This window comes from Acipenser ruthenus, chromosome 8, assembly GCF_902713425.1.
Source record: "Acipenser ruthenus chromosome 8, fAciRut3.2 maternal haplotype, whole genome shotgun sequence".
Classification (NCBI taxonomy): domain Eukaryota; kingdom Metazoa; phylum Chordata; class Actinopteri; order Acipenseriformes; family Acipenseridae; genus Acipenser; species Acipenser ruthenus.
This window is the reverse complement of record NC_081196.1, coordinates 20,789,068-20,813,503: the sequence shown is the minus strand read 5'-3', so window position 1 is coordinate 20,813,503 and position 24,436 is coordinate 20,789,068. Positions and strand designations below refer to the sequence as shown.

At 37.3% G+C, this 24,436-nt stretch overlaps 1 protein-coding gene across 4 annotated transcripts in view; it reads right to left on the bottom strand.

The window, feature by feature from the left end:
• LOC117407395 (cell adhesion molecule 2-like) overlaps positions 1–24,436 on the bottom strand; it is a 635,128-nt gene that overhangs the window by 607,234 nt on the left and 3,458 nt on the right. The gene's annotated exons all lie outside the window — the stretch shown is intronic.

Sequence of the window (24,436 nt, the reverse complement as noted above, 5' to 3'; positions counted from 1 at the left end):
CAGTAGGCCCCATCAAATTCTGAGAAGACAAAATATGTTTTTTTTCTTTTGTTTATTTCTATTATATACTTGTTTTTTTTTAAACAGTGTACAACACTGTGCAGCTATTTTCCTCTTCTAACATCTAGTCCCATAATGGCTAACTGGAACACTGCTGCAGCAGGGTGAGCCTGGTTTTTCTAGCAACAGAACAAACATGCTGTTATATAAAAAATTGGTATAACGGCAAAACTTGTTGTCCCTCACACAAATCTTGTTGTCACAGGTGTCGGGCGATACGAATTGCACACCACTGACAATACAGATACACAACAATGTGTTCATCTCACAGTTATTGCCTCCTGTTGATTAAACACAAACCATGCCTCTGCCTAGATTTGGCCCTTGGACATAACTGAAACTTGGTTTTTGCATGGAATTTCCACAACATAACAATATCAATATTTTTTAATGAGAATAGTGGAACATATGTCAGCTTTGAGTTACACAATGGGTAGTGCTTTAAGAGAAGAAAAAAACAACACAGCTCCAAACAGTAACAGTACAAAGACACAAATTGGTATTCCACAGCAGATTCTGCTAAATACATTGATAAAAGCTAAATTAAGTATGCATCACTAGCAGAATGTAGTTAAATCTTGGCAAAAGATATATTTTTTTTTGGATGCGTTGCTGCAGACCTGATGAAAATTACAACAATTATGAAGGCAGAGCACTCTGGGATTCATTTAAACTATGCATTCCCATCTGCAAATAAGCTTATTAAATCAGGGTCCATTTTCTAGTAGAATAACAAGCTTAACCTATTGGAGAGACAACACCTGAAGGATGAACGAGTGTGTATGAAGTCAAAGCCAATTTTGTTGTTGGGGGGGAAAAAGTCAGGGAGAAATAGGAGAAAAATATTACAACACAAAACTCAATTAACAAAAATGTGCTCTGGGAATATCTGCAATGCCAAACATTGATTGTTTTATTAGTTTGCTGAAAAGGTTGTCTAACTGTAGATATGTTGATTTTAAGTAATTACAAGCAGTAAAAGCATCATTCAGAACTCAGGTACACTTCTAAAAAATCAATAAAACAATTCATTACATTATACAATAGCACCTTTCAATAAAAATAAAAAAAATAAAAAATATCCGCCATCTTAACCTGTGAATGTGACTAACAAAATGTAAAAACCAAATAAATACAAAAATAAATGTTTGTATTTTTGGAACTGAAGAAGCATGGCCAGTTAAGCGCTTTACTCATAAGAACATATCAGAGCAAACTTTAATTTGGGCTAAAAGCAAATTCATTGGCATGTGTAGGCTTGAAATGAGCAAAACCTAATTGGAAACCCAATAGTTAAGATGCTTATGCTTTCCATTTACTATTCTGGTCTGCTAAACTCATTTCAGATTTTCAACTGTTTAAGGACAAAGAAAGGCACTTAATTCAGTGGAGAAATATTTTTTACTTCCAAATAGATTGAACATTTTAATTTAAAAATTGATTGCAAGGGCCAATTCAAGCAGTTTAGCAAAGCAATATGCAAGGCAATTAAAATACTGTTGAACAAATTACATTGCAGTTTTCTGATCTTAAAAAAAAAAAAAAGTTAGGTTTGAGTCAACATTTAGAGAATTATCATACAGTACCATGGGGATTTTTTTTTTCATTACCATTTGTAGGGCCAGGGTGATGGTGTTTTTTGTATCATTCATGTGCCGTTTCTATATTTTTTTGCCGGAGAAGCTAAATAAAGTTTTAAACATGGACAATTTCACTATTTTCCCATTTTCCACTTACAGAAAAACTTCCAAACATTGTATGACACTGCTAGCTAACTGCTAGGTTCATGTTTACATTTTCATTGGACATCACCTATAAGTCAACTTTATTACTTTATTGAGAGAATCATAAATAACTATCAAGACTGTTGAGGCAGAATCACTTGGATCCTTTAAGAACCAACTTAACAAAATTCTGAGCTCAATCAGCTACTAGGAACTGGACGAGCGCAGATTGGTTAAATGGGCTCCTCTCGTTCGTAATTTGCTTATGTTCTAATTCTTAATCTATATTTTCTAAAATCTCACATGAAGAAACATAAGCATATATCAGTTAAGCATATATCCACAAGGGGCTCCCGAGTGGCGCATCCAGTAAAGGCGCTCCGCGCGGAGTGCAGGATGTGCCCTATAGCCTGGAGATCGCAGGTTCGAATCCAGGCTATGTCACAGCCGACCGTGACCGGGCGTTCCTAGAGGGTGGCGCACAATTGGCTGAGCGCTGCCCGGGTAGGGCAGCGCTCAGTTATACATTATCATAAATAAATGCTTCCACTTTGCTTGTCCTTTCCCACCGGACAAGTAAAATTGTAACATCTTGGTACCATATGGAATTGGCCAAAAATAACAGTAATGCCAATAATGTTACATGTAGCCTTTTAGACATTTGTGTTTTAATGACTTAAAAATAAACACAGCAAATGTTTGCCTTATTGACACACTACCTGCTATATTATGTTACATTGCATTTAGGAACATGGCAGTCAGTTTAGATTGCTTCCAGTAAATTATTGAACACCCTGCATAGAGCTGCGAGATTTCTTTAAAACGACTTCAGCGAAAAAGACATCAGCTGCATCAAAGATCGGAAATATTTATGCTAAAGATTGCTCTGTCCAGTGCAAGGAGAAATTTTACATGTCTGTTGTTATGTTCTATGTATTTATGTTTTTATTTTGTTCGATAATTCACCAATGGTGAAAGTAGAATGTCTTTAAAATGAAATATTTTATAACTTAGCATTTACTGTTTTTCAGGTAAGCTTTTAAATATTTAGAAATATAGACTTTTTTCTGCTTTAATACATATCATTTTTAAATATTAAATGTCTTGAAATGGCACGGAATAAGCATTTTTTTACAGTGAAAAACGACAGCTATAACTATTACATGTATAGGTAATTATATTAACAATGTTTCACATTAAGAAGCATTATTTCTGTAGAGCAGCCATTTAATACAGTATGTATTATTCACAGCGCTAAAAAAAGAATTAAATGGCGCTAATAACAGCACACATTTGTTTTGACCTTGGTTCACTTTCATTAGCAAATGGACCATTTTTAGGGTATTACCATAAACGCATTGTTTTTCTAACAAAATGAGAGGTTATTCATGAAAATCTGACAAATAGTATTCACAGAGTTGTCGTTTATAATGTCCTTCCTTCACTTATTAAACGACCGGAATTCTAATAATATTGGCCATATCATGCGACTACAAATCATGTCTTATCTTGGTCCTGCCATTGATGCACTAACTCATTCTGATCTCCAGGGGTCCCTCTATCAAATCAGCATGAGGAAAACTGTATTCCTCATGGGGCAAACAAACCTCAATGATGATTATTATTATTATTATTATTATTATTATTATTATTATTATTAATTTCTTAGCAGACATGCTTATCCAGGGCGACTTACAACAAGTTATCACAGTACAAAGTATTGCATTATAAAATATCACATTACAGAATACCATAATACAGATAAGCGCAGATATGAAAGTACAATAAAATCAATTCAAGTAAGTAACTTATAAGTAAGAGCGAATTCAACTAAGTGGGCTGAATGGTCACATTGGTCTAGAATACCAAACCCTTCACCTATGTTCAAAAGCTCAATATATTCAATCCATTCCTTTTTGAATAATTGTGTGCCACAGATAGTGTTTGACTAGAGAAGAAGGGGGAAGACAAAATAAAAAACATGTTTAATGGACTTAAGCGCTTTGATCGTCATTTAAAATCTTGCTCACATTTATCTCGCTTATTTCCATCAAGTGACTCATTAAATAAACGGATCGCTTCTTCCCATACAGCACCTAATTGCTTATCTGTGTTTGCCTCTAGCACTGAGGACAGGACATGTTTAATCCACAGTGCTAATCTTAAAATACTTTCTTAATTGTTTTATTACATCCGTAATACATAATATTGGCTATAATTTTTCTGTAGTACAGCAATCTGCAAAATAGCAAATAAATATGCTTGTTTTACAGAATTTTATTAAGTATGACTAAACGGAAAACAGCTTGTATTTAATGGCTAGTAAGGTAACCTGGCAGAGTAAGTTTCGATAGTGTTGTCTGCATGTGCATGCAAAATGATTTCATTAACCATGCCATTGTCTGTTTCATTACACATGGTTTGGTAGAATTGTGTGGCTTCTAATATAGTACATTCATTCTTGGTAGTTCCCAAATGTTCAGTTTTATAACATTAAATAAACTGTAATTCAAAAATTCAGTTTCACTGTAACTGCAGTGGAGTTTAACACCTTTACACACCACTCACAAATCCCACATTGTTTTTTATTATTATTATTATTATTATTATTATTTATTTCTTAGCAGACGCCCTTATCCAGGGCGAGTTACAATCGTAAGCAAATACATTTCAAGTGTTACAATACAAGTAATACAATAAGAGCAAGAAATACAATAACCTTTGTTCAAGCAAAGTACAAGTGTGACAAACCACAATTCAATAATACAGCAGATAATAGTGATAGTGACATCAGGGTATGATTAAATAGTGATAGTTACATCAGGATATGATTAAATACAAAATACTACAGGTTAAACACTTGGCAGATTACAGTATTCTGAAGTACAGGATTAAATGCAGTAAAATAGGGGGCAGATAAGAGCAACATAAAGCACATTTACATGAAGGGTGATAGTGTCCCAGGATACAAACAGAGGAGTTCTACAAGTGCTGTTTGAAGAGGTGAGTCTTGAAGAGGTGAGTCTTAAGGAGGCGCCGGAATGTGGTCAGGGACTGGGCAGTCCTGACATCTGTAGGAAGGTCATTCCACCACTGCGGAGCAAGGGTGGAGAAGGAGCGGGCTCTGGAGGCAGGGGAGCGTAGCGGAGGTAGAGCTAGTCTTCTAGTGCAGGCGGAGCGGAGAGGTCGAGTGGGGGTGTAGGGAGAGATGAGGGTCTGGAGGTAGCTGGGTGCAGTCTGGTCAAGGCATCTGTAGGCTAGTACAAGAGTCTTGAACTGGATGCGAGTGGTGATTGGGAGCCAGTGGAGCGAGCGGAGTAGTGGAGTAGCGTGGGCGAAGCGAGGCAGAGAGAACACCAGGCGGGCAGCAGAGTTCTGGATGAGCTGGAGCGGACGGGTGGCGGACGCAGGGAGGCCAGCCAGGAGGGAGTTGCAGTAGTCTAGGCGGGAGAGTACCAGGGCCTGGACCAGGAGCTGGGTAGTATAGTTGGTGAGGAAGGGTCGTGAGGAAAGTTTTTACTTTCTGTGTGGAATGCATCGATTGATACACCAATCTTATCAATTCCACTTACAGTGTGTAAATTGAAATCCCTCTTATCATTTTAAATATGTATTAGACACATGGTTGTATATCAATATTTATTAAGAATATGACTCCTTTTTATTCATTGAAGAAGCCACTTAAAATGCTGCATTAGGTACCTAGCAGTGTGCACACAGAGATGTAATTGAATTAACAACCAGGCCCTAAAATACTGTACGTGCTCAAAATATGCCCAGTTTCGGCTGTCCGCCCAGTTTTACTAGCAAAAGGTTAAAAAGCGCCCTCGCTCACCAAAGCCCCCAACCCACCCCATTATTTTTTCAGTATCTTAAATTAACATGTTACTTACAGTGCAAGTAAAAAAAAAAATTATATATATATATATATATTGTAACGAATTGCACCACTCTCGGGTTCGTTGCCCCTTTAAAAACAGTGACCCAACACACAGAAATGGATTTTTCTTGCGCGGTTGCGCTATTTTAATAAACAACAAAACAACAAATACAAAAACAAACACCTAGCTCTTTATGAGCACTAACTACACAAACAGGAACTCCCTGACTAACACGGGACAGCTAAGCTGTTTCCCCGTCTTTTCAAAAACCCCGGTTTAACACAGCACTTACGTTAATTCAATGGCTACTCGGAGACAGCACACCTCTCTGCCTCCTTCCACTCAGCAGCCCCGAGCAGACTGCCTGCTCTCTTTTTAAACCCCACACCTGGGTCTAATTCCCCAATACCGCCCAGGTGCGGATGATAATTAACAATAAAACAATTAAACAAATCAATTAGCAATACAAATCAAACAGAAGGTGCATTTTTCCCATGTTTCTTTTTCAGGGAGGTTTTAACCCCCTCCCTGCTGTCTCTCACAACCCGCTTCCTTACAATATATACACACACACACACACACACACACACACTGAAATTAATTAACAATTATTTACATATATTTTGTTTAGTGTTTATTTGTAATAAAATGAAGGCCATGTTTCAGCTTTCCCATTTCATAGCTGAAAAAAAAGTAAACAAACTGTTAGTTATTCAAACTCTGTTATTCCCCCACTTTTTCTGCAGCTCACAGACAAGCTTCGGGCAGTGTTCTTAATTTTACCATTATGACAGTGTTTCCTTTAAACCATGTGTCAGAATGTGAGTGGTGTGGAGAAGAATAGCAGTTCCAAACAGTGGTATATTTACAAAAGGTCCAGTTTTTATTGGCACAATGCTCCCCTCTACCATCAATGGTATTTGGGACAAAACGGTGGGCTTACAGCCCCAAACAAATCAACAATAAACAAATATATACAGTGTCCAGGGTGCGTGCCTGTGCTGCTCCGTGGTGCTGTACACCACAGCAAGCACATTGTCATATATTGTAGATAATTTCATTGGCACAACCTGAGAGCTATTTTAGTGAATGGCAAGTTATTTTTTTCCTCAGCAGTAGACTTCCTAATTACAGTCCCAAGTACTTCTATGCATTCTGTTTTCACTTATTTGGCCAGTTTGAGAAATAAACGTTTTCCCTGCAACAGCTGACCCTGCTTTAGTACAAAACTCACGCTACATTACTGTTTTTCTTTATGGTAACATCTTAAATTACCGTTCTTGCATCTTTGGCTGAGGAGATCTTATCAGCTCATCATCTAACTAGGGAATCTGCTGCGCGACTAAAACATCCTAAACTCTTAATGGTAAACAATGTTGCGACTGCTAAAGACGAAAAAAATATGTTCATGAGACTCAAAACTTGGAGTTCACAGCTTGTTATGGTAACTTTTCACTTCCTTTTTTGTTTAACTATTGAGCTTTTTGCTGCATTACAGACCTTCATTAAAATAATTTTCTTTGTTAAGTTTTCAGAGCATTTTGTTAATGGCACGACATGTCCAACAGACAAACCTTAAGTGTATTTGTATTCATTATTTGTGCTGTTCTTGTTCTAAATTTCTTGAATGCATGTTTGTTCACCATCACAGCTGTTGCATGAAACTACGATATTCTGCTGGTGTTAATACAGCACCTCTCTCTGCACTGAAGCATTTGTGTATCAGCTGACAAGGGGATCAGCTGATATCCCATCATGCCTTTCTTCCTTTCATATTTTTACAATATCACAACAAAGGGAATATGCTTTTTTTTGGGCACCTATGTATAGATATTATGAACTCTATATCTCCTTACAGTACGATAATGCGAAAGATGGACTGAATGATAATACCCCAAAATAATCCTTATTTTTTTTAATAAAGCAGCCAAATATAGTATTAGGCGGTGGGTCGTGCCGGTCGCCAGTTTATTTTGAAAACCCTGATACAACACTTTAAATAATAAAACAGCGAGTTTATCCCACACTGCAACTATGTCAAATGTAGCTACATACAATACACTGCATGTGTTGTATGCATTAGTTATTTAAGTGTAATCCTGTATTTCTACTTATGCAGAAGTGTATATGACAGAAATATCAATAACAATTTGTTAATACAACGAGTCTACTTTCAGGGAAAGTACTCTCTTTTAATGCTGTGGTAGCCTTTAAAAAGGTTGTTGGGTTTTAAGCAGTTTAACTCCAATGCTTCTTGACAAACTGGTACTCTATCATTAAACAACTGTCATCATCCAAAAAATAAACTTGGAATGATGAGGTTTTGCTAGCAGTGTAATGAACGTGTAAAACAGAGCTGTTTCCCAATTAAAACATAAAGAAACTTGTTAATTGTGACATGTTTAAGTGTTTTCACTAGATAAAATGATGTTTCAATTTCATTATTTCCACCTTGTTTACAGGGGTGTCCAATCACAGTCCTGGTGGGCCACTGCAGGTTTAACAGGCGGGTCACTTCATGAAAAGGGATTACCAATGTATGGTTAGTGAACTTGTGTACTAACATTTAAAAACAAAACACAACAGGACTGCAGTTGTAATTGTAAATCAATAAGGGGTATATGTACAGATAAATAAGACAATGTGAAAGTCAAGAGGATGTGTCATATTTGAATAAACATCTTGGGCTGTATTCTGATCACAGTGCAAATGCGGGTGCAACCGCAAACGGTGCTTTCCCCCGATTCTGTGGTGCAAAAAAGGAGCGGCGACGTAAAAAAACCCCACTGCGCTGAAATGGTATTCTGAAGACATGTCCTGCACCGTTATATAGCGCCTGCCCCAATCGCCACATGTCAGCATACATTTCAGAGTTTGGTATCATTAACATATTCGCCCAAGCGATTCTGATGACAGCGCAATGGGCTCCCAAATAGACAATTGAGCACTGTGTTAAGACCCGATGAAACCAGGTTTATTTAGTGGCGCAATCAGGAACTTTAAGACTTGAACACACTATAAAAAGCAAAATAGTCCTAAGTAGCAACTGTGTATGCTTGGGCTGAAATAGGAAGAGGAAATCAAAGAAAGAAAAGTAAAAGAAAAGAAAAAAAAGAACTAAAAACGAAATAATGACAAAATGTAGGAAAATAAACAATATTATTCGTAAATTAATAATAAACAAATATTTGCAGATACAATGGAGTACTACATTTATTTTCACAAGGACTGTAGCAATTTATTTTCATGGCAATTATTACATGTGAAAATATTTACGTACAGTGTATGGAGAGCAGCATAACAGGAGCGCCACTTCTGTATCTGTATGTGTATGGGTTTTTGGGCTCCGGGAAATATTCCATGAGATTTTAAGCCCTGGCTATAAGTAATGGATATTATATTGATACTCCAGAGCCGCGTTTCTCAAACTGGGGGTCCCAACTCAAAAGGGGGTCGCAAGGCTATTGTAAGGGGATAACCTTAAAATCCTTAGCATTACATTTCAATGCATATACACTTATTCCTTAACAGGAAAGGATATAATATGAAGCCAGACCTCCCATTCCAGCACACAACACGCACTGCCTCCCTCATCGGTCCTGCGTTCCTAGCAAGATCTCTCGATTTTCTGAAAATAATTGGGAAAGCTTATAATACAAAGCAAAGATTGTTTAATATCATATCAGTGTTTACAGACACTGCACACCTGTTTTTAATAGGCTATAATATAAAGCCTTCCGTTCTTTATTTTATTGTATACATTTTGACGTGCTATTTTTTATTTGTGACCTTCTATTTTTCAGATTTTTTCAATGTGTTTTTTTCTTTCTTTTTTCAACGTTTATGCATTCCATTTCCTTGTTTCTTAATTCTGTGATCCGTGATGGTTGTATGGTTTTTATATATATATTTTTTTATTGTAAAAGCGCTTTGGGATACTATATTGCAGTAAAAACGGCACAAGTGCTGGGATAATATTGTTAATTAAACGAGTGATCAGGAGATGATTTATCGGTATGTACTACTATTAAGAGGTATAATATAGCGAACAAGGGGTGGGGCGGGGCTGGAGATGCAGTATGGAGTGTCCTGTTGATATGCAGTGCATTTTAAACCTGTTTTAGTGTGAAAAAAAAATACTTTTAAACAGCACGTCTAAAATAAACTGCGCGTGTGAAAATAAATTGGACCTGACCCACCTGAGACGCGCTGAATAAATGGGCCGCTAAGGATTAAGGAAGACTTCAGGAAATGTTACCAGTCGCTCCACCTATTTCTCCAGCAACTTCAAATGCCAGACAGAGCTACCATTGAACAGGAACAGCAAAGAGGCAACAACATCATCAGTGAATTTCAATGATAACCAAAAGTATGATAAGAACAAAGTGATTTTTGAAGAGCTGTTATGTTAACAATAAAGGGTGGAAACAACTGCTCTTGCACAATATAGTGGTGGAAGGTGTCCAGTTGATCTACTCTGGAGAAGTACAGTCTGGTATGTTTTGCTCAAAAAACCTTTCACAGAGATGCAAGAACCTTGCAGAAAGAACGAATAAAGCACAAAGAGAAAGTAAAAAATAAATGCACAAATCAAGAGGCAAATAGTCATCACATTTTTATCTAGAGATGACAAAAGCAGAGCATGTCCTGGAAAGAAAGACACAATCACACTGAGGAAAATTCAGAAACGCAAGAGGCTCCTTTGTGGACCAGTGACAAAGCTGACAAAGTCACACAATGACTAAATACCATGTTGTTTTCATTTTATTTGATTTTTACACAAGGTCTTCACCAAAATTATATGGGAAGAAAGTCAGTTCAAGTGTCCCTTTTTAAGAATATAATACTTAAGGTTGTGGTGATTATAAAAAGGTACTTATTTGAACAATTTCTGAACACAAAAAGTTTTAATGCTGGTCTTTTAATATCAGAATGTTAAATGAAAAATGTCCAGATAACTCAGAAGTTATACGACTAGTAACTTTTATTTCGGCAGATGTGCCAGGACTGAAATAGTTACACTGCATACTAAGTGCACTTGTCTACAAAAAGTGCACAATAGAGTTACTTAATTTAAATCTGGGTGGAATTATAGCCTGTTGCTATACAACAGTTTTTGGCATAGTGGGGGAGGGTGGTAATGCTTTGTGTCATTTCTATCACCAGCACCTGAGAAAAAGGGGATCGCAAGCATCAGTCTTTGTATGTTGTGCAATAGTTTAAAATAACATTACGTGTTCTAATTTTCTCCAAAAATAAAACCCATTGGTTTTGTGTGGTACAGCATGAGTTAAAATGAAAGTACCCTACATTATTGCAGTTAGTATGACACATGAGCAATATGTACAGGGGAGGTGTTAAGCTGCACTGTACATTAAATGAAGGGCATTTTTTACCACTATCCTCGAATTTGGATTATTTTATTTTTTGCTTTCAATCTTCAGTGTACTGCATATCTTGGGTGTACGTATAGGGATGTAGTGGGACTTTGTTATGTAACAACACAACAGTAAATGTATGAACCCCTTGACAGCCAACCGTTAGATGTCACCCCACAGCCAAGCATTTTATGACCTTTTTTTACCACTGTCTTTAAAATGCTGTAAATAAATTATTTGACAGTAGTGTGAAAAGAAAAATACTTTTTTTAATTCAAGACCTTTGACAGAACACACGACTACATTTTCACCCTAACAAATCATGTAGCCTTTAGGAGGTAATTAAGAAGAGCACTTTTTAAAATACATTATGGTAGGTACCCTGGGGTAAACTAAAGGGATTTTGTTCACAATTTAACTAACATTAATTATTGAACCTATAATTATTATATTAAAGTAACTTCACCACATGGTAAAATACTAAACATCTGCAATGAAAAAGCCAAAAGGTTGCATAACAATACAAACATTCATTATATACAGGAGTTCACATAACTTTTATCATTAGGTTCTCACATGAGTACCAGCAGAAATGGTTTGGTACTCACCAAAATTAGGGGTCATTTTCAAAGTTGCTGTCTATCTCCACCTCCTCCGACAGATCAAACAATTGGGATGTCAAGAATCAGGGGTGCAAATTTGGAGCTAGATTCTAGCGCCAGGGTCATACAATGCAAGCAACATTAAATTCTGGTACCAGTAGACATGTTTAATATTATTATTATTATTATTATTATTATTATTATTGTTGTTATTTTTATTTTTATTTTTTATTTTTATTCGTTAGCAACCATAGATCTTGGACTATTCAAATCACCCACCCACACTCATCCACATACACAGGAGAGAAGATTTGTGTCGTGTGATAAGTTGTAAGGGGGGCTCTCTGATGATAAACTTTATTTCAATAGCCTAACACCACGTTCCAGCCCTGGAGATTCAAAAGCAAAAAACAAAACACTTCTTCACTTTATTAGTGTTGTTGAGCACATTAGCTTTACAGCACAACAATATATATATATATATACACACACAGAAGGATATAACTGAGGGAAAAAAATATTATTGAAGTAAAATGCTTAAGTAAATGTATTTTTTAAAACTCACGTAAATGTAATGGCTCTCGAACATCGACGCCTCCTCTCATCAGCGCTCAATTTAGGAAGCGAAGCATCAGTAAGGCTCCACAACGCCACTTCCTGTAACTACATCCCTCTTCTCTGACAGCTAAATCGAGGTCCCTGCTATGATTGGTTGTTTCAAGTGTCCATTTTAAAAGAAAATGATTGATGTTATGAACTGTGATTCCACCTATCACTCTTCGTTTTTTTCAACAAGGGTTCCCAAAAACAAGGTGTGTTGGTAACCAAAGTGGAACATTTTCAACTCACATTTAGCCCTGGGAACTTGTAGGCTAATTGCTACTCTAAGGAAAGTTTAATTTCATGCCCTGCTACCCAGATGTGAATGATGGAGCTGAAAACGCTTCTAGGAAAATGTATGGAAATCAGGAAAGAAAATACTTTTTTTTTCAGTGTTTTTGATCCATCTCCCGTTTTATCCCCCAGCTTTTCTGAGCAAAGCTGATTTAATTTACCTCCATGAGGAGACAGCAGGTGGGATTAGGTACTGGGTGTCCAATGTGATGCTTAGGTGAACGGAACAACTGAAACCCACAGATTGCGCAGCAAAATGCTTTATAGCTGCCCAATCAAAGTCCACATATAATCAGATAAGAGATCTGTTTCACTATGCAAAATGACTATTGCACTGCTGACATGGATCCTGGCACCCGTTGTTAAAAGCTCTGCACTGTATTACTACTCTGTGTAGTGGTCAAGATGTTTGCTTTTGATGTGAGTGGCTACTGGTTCACACCCAGCTTCTCCTTGTTACACACACATAAGACAACTAGACCAAAAAGGTATAATTGTTCCAGTGATTTGTTAAGGATTCAGAAAATTCCTACAGTACTTTACATACGGCATATAACATCATTGTTGGTATCTTTAAGTTTTAATCAGTACATAAACATTGCTGCCTAACTCAAGTATTCTTTATAACGGATTTGGAATGCTACTTTGCAATGTAGCCATTCAAGGGCCTTCAATAGAGTGATATTTGCCTCCAACCCTACAGCACCCAGGAGAATAATCCTGAAATCACTGCATTCAGTGAACCCAGGGCACAGTTCATTTCTTTTTCTTGGTTATAAATTGTTTCACTTGCGTCTTTCCATAACACTCTCATGTACAGCACTACAAAACATTTCCCACAAGGAAAGTTGCATTCAGTTCAGATAATAATTCCACAGTGCATTTAAACAAAAAACAAAGGAAGTGATAGGCTCCAAGGGGTAGATGTAAGGATATGCACAAAGCGATTTGCGGGTGCAAAACCCCCATAATGCCACCACAAATCGTGTTTAGCAGCCAGAAAGTCTGATAGTAGCGGCCGCAAAATAGATGCAAAATAAATCCATTGGACAGAAAAATATTTTGTCTTGGGACGCAGACATGCATATTCGCAGTAATCTATTACAATGCAGCAAAATGACCGTAAAATACTTAAAAAAAAAAAAAAATGTTCTGCAATATAGTAGCATTGCTTAAGTTACACTCCAGTCCTGTATGTGGCAGCAGTAAGTCTCAAATTTGGCATAAGCTGCAGTATTAAAGATATTTACTTTTAGGCCCTGTCCACACTACATAACCGATCTCGAGAACCGTACTCAAAAATGTTTTAATTAACCCAGCTCAAAGCATCCACACTGAAGTACCGTTTCATGTTTAGTCGGGTGTAATGCGTACACACACTATTACTATTAAAATAGTTTGGTTACAGATCCTAGCAGCGCATGAACAGTGGAAATTAATACGATAGTATCCCACCATGCACTGTTATTTTATTTTAAAATAATGTGTTATGCCCCATATTAACAGAGGTCCATATCACTAAGAAATAAAACAAATATTTTGGAAAAAGTAAATGCGAACACACACACAAGTAGGGCTTGAAGTTTTCAGGTTTTATTTTTAATCAGGTGACGTCCCTTTAAACAAATTTAGCTGATTAACTTTCATAATTAAACTTTACATTTTATTTCAAACAGAGCTGACAAATTACGTGAATTGTTCCCCAATCCTACTTTTAACTCACATTTCATTTTTGCAGGCACCTAATTTTTTTTTGGTTGTTGTTATTTTCCTGACTAGTTTAACAGGGATGTCCTGACAGATTTTTTTAAGGATAAAAATGAATACCTAGTGCACAGTGTACAAGTCAATCGGAAGTTTTTTTGCTAAGCAGTCAGCATCTTCAGGGGATTCTCATGAAGATTACCCATCTGCATCTCAGCCATCTACTTCCTACTATGAGTACTACAGAGGCCGAATAAGTTGCAAGCAGTAGTAATGAAGAAAAACACAAACAATTTTGAATGGGAGACAAAGTATCTGTGTTTATCGAGACAGCAAGATGTACTGTTGTAGTGTGCTGCTGGGCAAAAAACAAACAAACATATATGCACGGATGTACAGATTTTCAAGAAGCTTCGCTTAAAAGACACGACGATGTTGTTGCTGTTATTGGAATGCAGAAAAATATGAAAACACACATAGATGAAGACAACAAACAGTGCTTAGAATCCCCTCTCGTCATGGGAACGGTCTACTGTTAATACATAACAAAGAAAAAAGTGTCTCTGTGTTCATATGTATATCTATACACAGACAGAGATTGTTTAAACAACTATATGGCATAAAGTTTAAACGTTTATAAAAAGAAATCAAAATGCACATCCCTGAACTTTATTAGCCTTTGTGTTAACAATAGTTCAGTATCTGATGGATGGGATGCAAAATTTCGGGCATGTGCATGTTCAGGAATGCATGAACAGAGAAGCTAACGAGACCTCTGCATTGTAGAAGAGAGTAATTAAGAGCTGTATAAAAGCACACACCCGCAGAGACCTGTCATGGGCTTCAGGATGGCTGCTGTGGCACACTTCCTGATGCAGCGACACTTGGCTCTTGTTGAGGAGAGGCCGGAACACGTTTGGAGGAGAAGGACAAGACGAGGAAGACCCTGCATATTCAATCCCATGGTCACTTTGTTTGGGTGGATGCGGTGCTAAAGCGTTACTGTCATCCTAGACCTAATAGCTCAACTGAGGGATTCTAGACCCCAGCGTCAATGTAGGGACTGCTATCCCTGCACATGTGAAAGTGCTGTGTTCTCTGCACTACTTGCCTCCGGTTCCTTTCAGACCACAGTTGAAATGTCTGGAGGGATAGCCCAATCCACCTTTTCCAGGGTGCTAGGCAAATTTCTGGATGTCATGCTGAAAAGAGCAGGCCAATACATATAATTTCCTAAGGATACCAGCATAACTGATATTGGCTGAGGCTTTTCCAAACAACTCTGTTTCATACTGAGTGCCCTCAGCCGTAAGGACTCTCAGCTCCTTCTCAGAAAACTTTTCTTTTTTGCCCTTTGGTTTGTATTTTTGTGGTCCACAACTGTCACACAGCGCCTCTGCTCTCTGTACTCCTAACTCCATCACCTCTGTGCTGCAGGTGCGGCCGCAAAATAGACCGATGCACTCATTGAGACCCTCATTATCATGATTGCAGCTCATTATTTGTGTGTGTGTTGAGTAATTTGCATTGCTCTTAAGCTTACATAGGGCACATTGCAAAATAATTGCCTGGCCACATGCAATCTGAATTTTGCATCTGCAATTATTTGCACTGCGTCTATACTTACATCTACCCCAAATGTCAAATATTACTTTATAAACAAAATAGATGGTCACTCAGTTTTTAAAGTAGAATTGATATATAAGTACTCTACCTACAATATTTGAATCTCTTTAGCTATATTACCTTTTGCTGACGAAACTTGGAAATAGGTATTGGGTATGCAGATTTCAAAGCATTGCATTCCAGGTGCAGTGGTAATTAAACTGACAGTGTTTTGATAGATATGGGTCAATGCTACTGTACCTCACAAGACAGCTCCTCAGCTTTCTGCATATAAAAACACAAGGCTTGGATGGCTGCCCCAGCGCTGTATTTGAGCACAGTCAAAAATCCATAATACAGTTTAAAAAAGTGTTTATATGAAAAATGTTTTGCAGCTTCTAATAATGGAACTGGTAGGAAGGATATATAGCTATGAAAGAGATTAAACAATGCACATATGGTGTCCATCTCATGTTCCCTTTACAGAACCACAGAATTGTAGCCAGCTTCATGTTTCAGATTAATTGATTATTCATGTTTCTCACCGAGTGTGAAATTCCACCTTACAGTACATATGGCAAACGGTACTACCGTCATCTGTAATCCACCACACACTGCAAGATTTATGCCGCATTTTTCACCTGCTTTATAAGCTGCTCAAGCACAGTACCTAGTTTGATATTAATTATGCAGGCTGTGTTGTAAAACTGTAAATAGAGACTACAGCTAAAAGACAACATGTACTGTTGGGGTTCTACCAATAAAATTATATACAGACGTGCTCAAATTTGTTGGTACCCTTACAGCTCATTGAAATAATGCTTCATTCCTCCTGAAAAGCGATGAAATTAAAAGCTATTTTATCATGTATACTTGCATGCCTTTGGTATGTCATAGAATAAAGCAAAGAAGCTGTGAAAAGAGATGAATTATTGCTTATTCTACAAAGATATTCTAAAATGGCCTGGACACATTTGTTGGTACCCCTTAGAAAAGATCATAAATAATTGGATTATAGTGATATTTCAAACTAATTAGTTTCTTTAATTAGTATCACACATGTCTCCAATCTTGTAATCAGTCATTCAGCCTATTTAAATGGAGAAAAGTAGTCACTGTGCTGTTTGGTGTCATTGTGTGCACCACACTGAACATGGACCAGAGAAAGCAAAGGAGAGAGTTGTCTGAGGAGATCAGAAAGAAAATAATAGACAAGCATGGTAAAGGTAAAGGCTACAAGACCATCTCCAAGCAGCTTGATGTTCCTGTGACAACAGTTGCAAATGTTATTAAGAAGTTTAAGGTCCATGGAACTGTAGCCAACCTCCCTGGGCGCGGCCGCAAGAGGAAAATCGACCCCAGATTGAACAGAAGGATAGTGCGAATGGTAGAAAAAGAACCAAGGATAACTGCCAAAGAGATGCAAGCTGAACTCCAAGGTGAAGGTACGTCAGTTTCTGATCGCACCATCCGTCGCTTTTTGAGTGAAAGTGGGCTCCATGGAAGAAGACCCAGGAGGACTCCACTTTTGAAAGAAAAACATAAAAAAGCCAGACTGGAATTTGCTAAAATGCATATTGACAAGCCACAATCCTTCTGGGAGAATGTCCTTTGGACAGATGAGTCAAAACTGGAGCTTTTTGGCAAGTCACATCAGCTCTATGTTCACAGACGAAAAAATGAAGCTTTCAAAGAAAAGAACACCATACCTACAGTGAAACATGGAGGAGGCTCAGTTATGTTTTGGGGCTGCTTTGCTGCGCCTGGCACAGGGTGCCTTGAATCTGTGCAGGGCACAATGAAATCTCAAGACTATCAAGGCATTCTGGAGCGAAACGTACTGCCCAGTGTCAGAAAGCTCTGTCTCAGTTGCAGGTCATGGGTCCTCCAACAGGATAATGACCCAAAACACACAGCTAAAAGCACCCAAGAATGGATAAGAACAAAACATTGGACTATTCTGAAGTGGCCTTCTATGAGTCCTGATCTGAATCCTATCGAACATCTATGGAAAGAGCTGAAACTTGCAGTCTGGAGAAGGCACCCATCAAACCTGAGGCAGCTGGAGCAGTTTGCTCAGGAAGAGTGGGCCAAACTACCTGTTAACAGGTGCAGAAGTCTCATTGAGAGCTACAGAAAATGTTTGATTGCAGTGATTGCCTCTAAAGGTTGTGCAACAAAATATTAGGTTAGCGGTCCCATCATTTTTGTCCATGCCATTTTCATTTGTTTTATTATTTACAATATTATGTTGAATAAAAAATCAAAAGCAAAGTCTACATGTATATATATATATATATATATTATATATATATATATATATATATATATATATATATATATCAGTCAATCAGTATTTATTTTATATAGCACCTTTCTCAGTGGTACTTTCATAGTACATTAAAAAAACAATGCAAACACATTAAATATAGGCATAATACATTAAATAAAATACAATTCTAAACGTTGTGGATGTGTGTGTCAAGCAGAGTCATACAGATAAGAAGGAGTAAAAAACTTGAAATAGCAATTTAGACAACAGCTAATAACAGATACTAGGCTTAGAGAGCATTACAAGCAAGAGAGAACAAGTGGGTCTTGAATAGGCTGCGATTATGTCACGTGGTCACAGGAGTCACAGATTCTGTGACTTTTGCCGGTGTCTGATTTTTGCTGGACACTCTAATTTTTGCTTGTGTCTGTGATTTTAATAGAGCATTTGACTTTAACAACTCTTTGAAATTCCACCTTAATAAAACAATCTCAATACAATAGTTAACTTAATACTTTGCCACATTGCAGGCATATTTAAAAAATGAGCAAAACATCAACAAAAAAAGTGCACAATACCCCAAAACTGTATTTCATGAAAGTAGAGGTTTGATGTTTTGTTCAACAAGCAATGTAGCAGTAAATTGCAGTCGTAAAGCAAGCTGTGTTAACCAAACAAATAAAGTTAAAATAACTGCAAACTGTACCACCCTGTGACTTCACACACTATTTCCCCCTTCCTCCGTGACATTGAACAAAGTCACCCCGACTGCTCTGTGATTTCTGGTACAAATTTGTGTGACAAAACCCCAGACTTAATTATCAATCTTCAATAATCCATAACCGTATTTCATCACATGTTTTCAATTTGCAAATGTATTGTAAAAACTAATAAACCATTGCTGGTCTCTTCATACTGATCTCTGAACTTTTTACCTTTAAGAACAAGCATTACCTAGCATAGGTAAGCTATGTACAAAGAAATGTATTTCTGCAAGTATAGCCTATTGTGGCAGGATGACAGAGGTTTGAGGCTCAGAGACAGTGAAAGAGGCAAAATAATGATCTTTATTAAACAAAAAATAGTCAAATAAATAGGCACAAGGGCCCAAACAAAAGGTTTAAACAAAATACAGAAATGTAGGCTGGGCATTCGCCTTCACTACAGTTTCTTTCTCAAAAACTAAACAGCACAGCACACCAACAAACAAACTCACCCAAAAAAAAACACCTCCCACACAAAGCGTTTCACCTGCCCTTTATACTCTGTGGCTGGAGCCCAATTAACTAATAATTAACAATTAAGCACTTAAGGCTCCAGCCACATTCTCACATGTATTTTCACAGGGAGGAACTTAACCCCCTCCCTGCTGATCCAAACCAAAACAAGAATCACAAAAACATAATGAAAACAGTAAAACTAACAACAATACCAAACACATATTTATAGGGGCGAGCTAGCACCCCATCACACCTATATTTTTCATTATGCAATGGCAAGGATCACCCTGCTATTCATTTCAGTGGGTTTGCGACGTCAGACCTGTGGCGATATCTCCAGACATCCCCACGGTTCGGAACTACAGCCTTATCACAGGTAAACAAACACATCACTTACCTCATACCAGTTCTTTCTGTCATTCAAAACTCATTTTTCTGTCACCATGTCTGATGAAATGGTAGCTGATTTTGACTTTCAGCAATTCTTTATGAATCCGCTCCGTCATCGCATCAGTAAAAAATTGCCACCAAACGTTACAGCCCTCTACTGCCGTTCACGCTGCATGCCTCAAACTCTCCTTAATGAACAAGAAACGTGGTATTCACTACAGCCCATGGGAGTTCACTTTTTAAGTAGCATGCTGCCCCGCATATCCGAAGAAGCAGGGCTTACCATAATGTACTCGAACCACAGCCATAGGAGCACAGCCGTGAACTTTCTCTCTGACGCTGGACTCAGCGTGGGAAACAATGACAGTAATAGGACATAAGAATGAATCCTCTCTAAAAAGTTACTTTTTCAACATCAAAATTCAATACTTTTTCCCAGACTTGTGTTTTAGTTAGTTTCTACCAGTTTTTTGACAGTTATCCACATAGGCGGGCAGCCACAGAGCATTATAGTTTTTTGATCCAGAGCAGAAGTTGCACCAGGTTTTCTAAATGTATTTGTCAGAACCTGGAGGTGCATATCTAGCAAGAGACAATGCAGGTATGCAGAAGAGAAGGAAGATACTAAGAAATGCCCAATATGTGAGAACAACATTGCATTAGTTACAAAGAGAATATAAAAAGTTGTATACTGCAAGTATACTTGTGCCAAAATAGGATAGTATATTGGTACCAATAGTATACTAAAACCAGACAATTTTGGCACAAGTATACTTGCAGTATACTACTTTTTTGTAAGAGATGATATTGGATTCTGATCCAAACTTCTTTATACCCTCTGTTAAATGTTGAACACTGGGAGATGAAAAATAACAAAATTGAAATAACAAATGTACATGCATGTGGCAATGTGCCCCGCCCCTGTGTGCATATTATGGGTTGTATGTTGCGTGCGTGTGTTAATGTTGGTGTATAGATTGGTACAGGGGATATAAACGGGTCTGTGTTTCACGTGTGATTTAAAAAGTGTAGATTTGTATTTAGGCACGAGGAGGGCACAAATCACTTCACGTGCTGGTTAAATGTAATATGTAAGCACAGGGTTGCACAGAATTAATTCACGTGCTGGGATTCAAGTGAATAATTAATTAGTAATTGAATCCCAGCACAACAGTATATATAGAGACACGTAGCATTCACTCGAGGTTGGGTGTTCGGTGAGTGGAGAACGGGATTGGAGACGGAGATAAAAAGAATAATAGTAATAATTATTAAAAGAAGCTCACCGTGTTTGTTTGTCTGTCTAGTCCCTTTTGTTCGTCTATTTATTTTGGCCTCAAGTGCCGTGCCCTGTGTTTTGTCTGTTCAAACCTTTTGTTTTCTGTTCTGTTTATTAAATGCTGAGCGAAAGCATTCGCTCAGCTTCACCAAACCACACCTCTCTGTCTGTTTATTTCCTGCTTCTGGTCTGACGCCACCCACTCCGGCCATCTTTGTGACAATGCATTATATATTAAAATGTGCACGTGTCTTAAATTAAACATACAAGTCAAATACTAAATACAGTACACCCTCGCTATAACAACCCTGTTTGGGTCCAAAGCCTTTTTTTCGATATAGTAAAAGGACAATCCAAAACGAACAAGCTGCTGGAGTAAGTTAAGGAAGTCACCTTCGATAAAGGCATTAGCTAAATTATTAATAATATTAGTACTGTTTTTATTCTTTGATTTTCTTTATTATTACAGTATTTGTCACTACGACCACTAATAATAATAATAATAATAATAATAATAATAATAATAATAATAATAATAATAGCAATGAGATTGTGAATAAAAGTAGAATTACAAGAAGAGTACCTATTTGTGGCGTGCTGCATCCGGTATTCTGGCTATATCGTATTTGTTGAAGAACACAGTACAACCCCCCACCCCCACCCAAAAAAAAAGCACATCAAATTTTCAGTTTTGTTTCAATTGCAAATGTTAATTTAAATCTTAGCTCCTTATTAAAAAAAAAAAAAAAACACATCAATGTTGCCTTGCCGTGCCGGTTGCATAGAGCTGTACGAGCCAACATCAGCAACAGTTTGATTTATTTGTTTATTTATTTATTTACTTATTTTAAGTCAGTATTTAATCATATAATGAAGGACATATAGCGAGGATGTAAATAGTATATCTACAATCGGCTGACGGTTTGGACTAGTCAAAGCCCAGACCTGAACCCTATAGAAAATCTGTGGCAAGACTTGAAGACTGCAGTCCACAGACGATCCCCAGCCAACTTTAAAGAGCTTGAGCTTTTCTGCCAAAAAGAATGGGCAAAAACTGCACCATCCCGCTGTGCTAAGTTGGTAGACACTTATCCAAAATGACTCATGGCTGTTATTGCTGCAAAAGGGGCTTGCACCAAGTATTGACTCAAGGGGTGTGAAGACTTATGCAATCAAGACTTTTTGTTTTCTTATTTTTAATTACTTTTTGAATATTTCTATAATTGTTCTTTCACGTTGAAAGTGTAGATGATGTTGTGTAGATCAGTGAAACAAACTCCTACTTTAATGCATTTTGAATTGTATTTTTTAGGCAGTAGAATGTGAAAAATGTTCAAGGGTGTGAAGACTTTTTCAAGGCACTGTATGTATTACTTCAAGACTACATAAAGCATTAACAGAGTATATGTGAACAGCAGGACTGCTACGATTAAATTGAAAATTCATTTTTCGATCGACTCCATTCCTCATTATATACATCGAGATATATACTGGGTAATCGAGTCAATAATTACATTTTTGTAACGCACATAGTTAATAACATTATTTAAGTTTATCAACGAAAATGCACCGAACTGCCTTGCTATTTACAGTATTTCTGCCACAGACAAGCAGTGGCCGTGCTGTTATTCTCCTGCTCGTGTTAACTAGCACCTGATTTGCTGGTCCCATCCTACCAGCGAATCAGTTTTGAAAAAGCTTTGTAAGTACGCCCCTCTGTGTGTTTGATGTAAACAAACAAAAAAGCATGCCGCCTTGAATCCAGAGCAGGATGACAGGCTTGTATTCCTGGCAAACAGCCTGTAAATAAATTTATTTAACTATTCAATAACATTAAAAAAAAATATCTATATTATATTAATAATTTTTGTTTTAGGCAGGGATTTCCGCATTGTGTGTTTCACAGATAGTGAAGGTTAGGTGGTACAGTATTAACAAGATGCAATGCGTGATGCTGCAGCTGTCACTGAATATAAAAAAGATGTTTTTTATAAACTTGTGTCTAGTTTATATAGATTACATTCCAAAGTACTAAAGGAATAAATATTGTAATAACACTCCTGTAGTATGTTAAACTTGCTTTAGGCTTGTTGCGAATATTGTTGTGTTTTGTTTTTTTTTTCTCTTGAAGCTATCAAGGCGTAATTACCCTTCGCATTCACAAGCTTTTACTTAACTGCAATGATATTAAAATAATCATAATAATTGTATCAATAGCATGCCTCCGCGTCTTCTGCTTTCCCAAATCTGTCGTTTTCTGCCTGGATTGCTGTTCTGCCATTCGTCAAGAATTTTCTCCCTTTTCTTTTGAATTCGGGAAATTGCACACTGATCAAACTCTGCTGCATTTGACTACTGACTTTGTTTATTTTCTAGCTTTTTTGAACTTCAACTCATTGAACTAAAGTGGGGCAGCAGTGTGGAGTAGTGGTTAGGGCTCTGGACTCTCGACCGGAGGGTTGTGGGTTCAATCCCTGGTGAGTGACACTGCTGCTGTACCCTTGAGCAAGATACTTTACCTAGATTGCTCCAGTAAAAACCCAACTGTATAAATGGGTAATTGTATGTAACAATAATGTGATAACAATTGTAAGTCGCCCTGGATAAGGGCGCCTGCTAAGAAATAAATAATAATAATAATAATAAAGTAAGTGTAGTATACCTCCTTAACCAATTAATATCATTATTAGAACTAATTATACAGACGCCTATGAAATCAACTGGCTATCTTTCATGCAATTAAGCAAATTATGCAATTATCAGATATGCATTTCAGCGGAGTTCAATACAGTACCATGTAAACAAATAGTGAATTTCTGGAGTATGCAGTTATCCGATATGCAATTAAGTGGCGTGCACTGTGAATATATTTACATACAGTTTTGTGTTGTGGACAATCTGTTTTGTTTGTGAACATGGCATTTTCCAGGACAAAGCTAACAGTTTGGTTTGTGAATATGGGAAACACGCGCTCATTAATATCAGCAACAGAGCGCGACCCCAGGGCGAGCTGTCAAACAGCAACAGATCTCCACAATTCTCTTGTGTGTACTTGACAAAGAAAACCCTCCAGAGCCCTCCACGTCCAGTGAAAGTAAGGTAAATCCAAGAGAGATGCAAGTTTCCAACATCAAAACTACCTCGGCAACAGGCACTCTGTATTCAATCTTCGGGCCCAACTACATTTACCATGAGGAAACATGTATAATCGGCCACCCGAAAAATCTCCCTGCCACAGAATATGCTTTGTAATACACTCTGATTCTGACTGAAGGTAAGCCACTTCTCACAAAAAGGTACACATAAATTTTAGCAAACACAAACACCCTCGGAACAAACTAGTGAACATAAAAATGGAAAAATAGTTGTACATAAAAAATGTTAAAGTGTGTAATTTTAACATGTTCTCTAACCTTTTTTCAGTCGA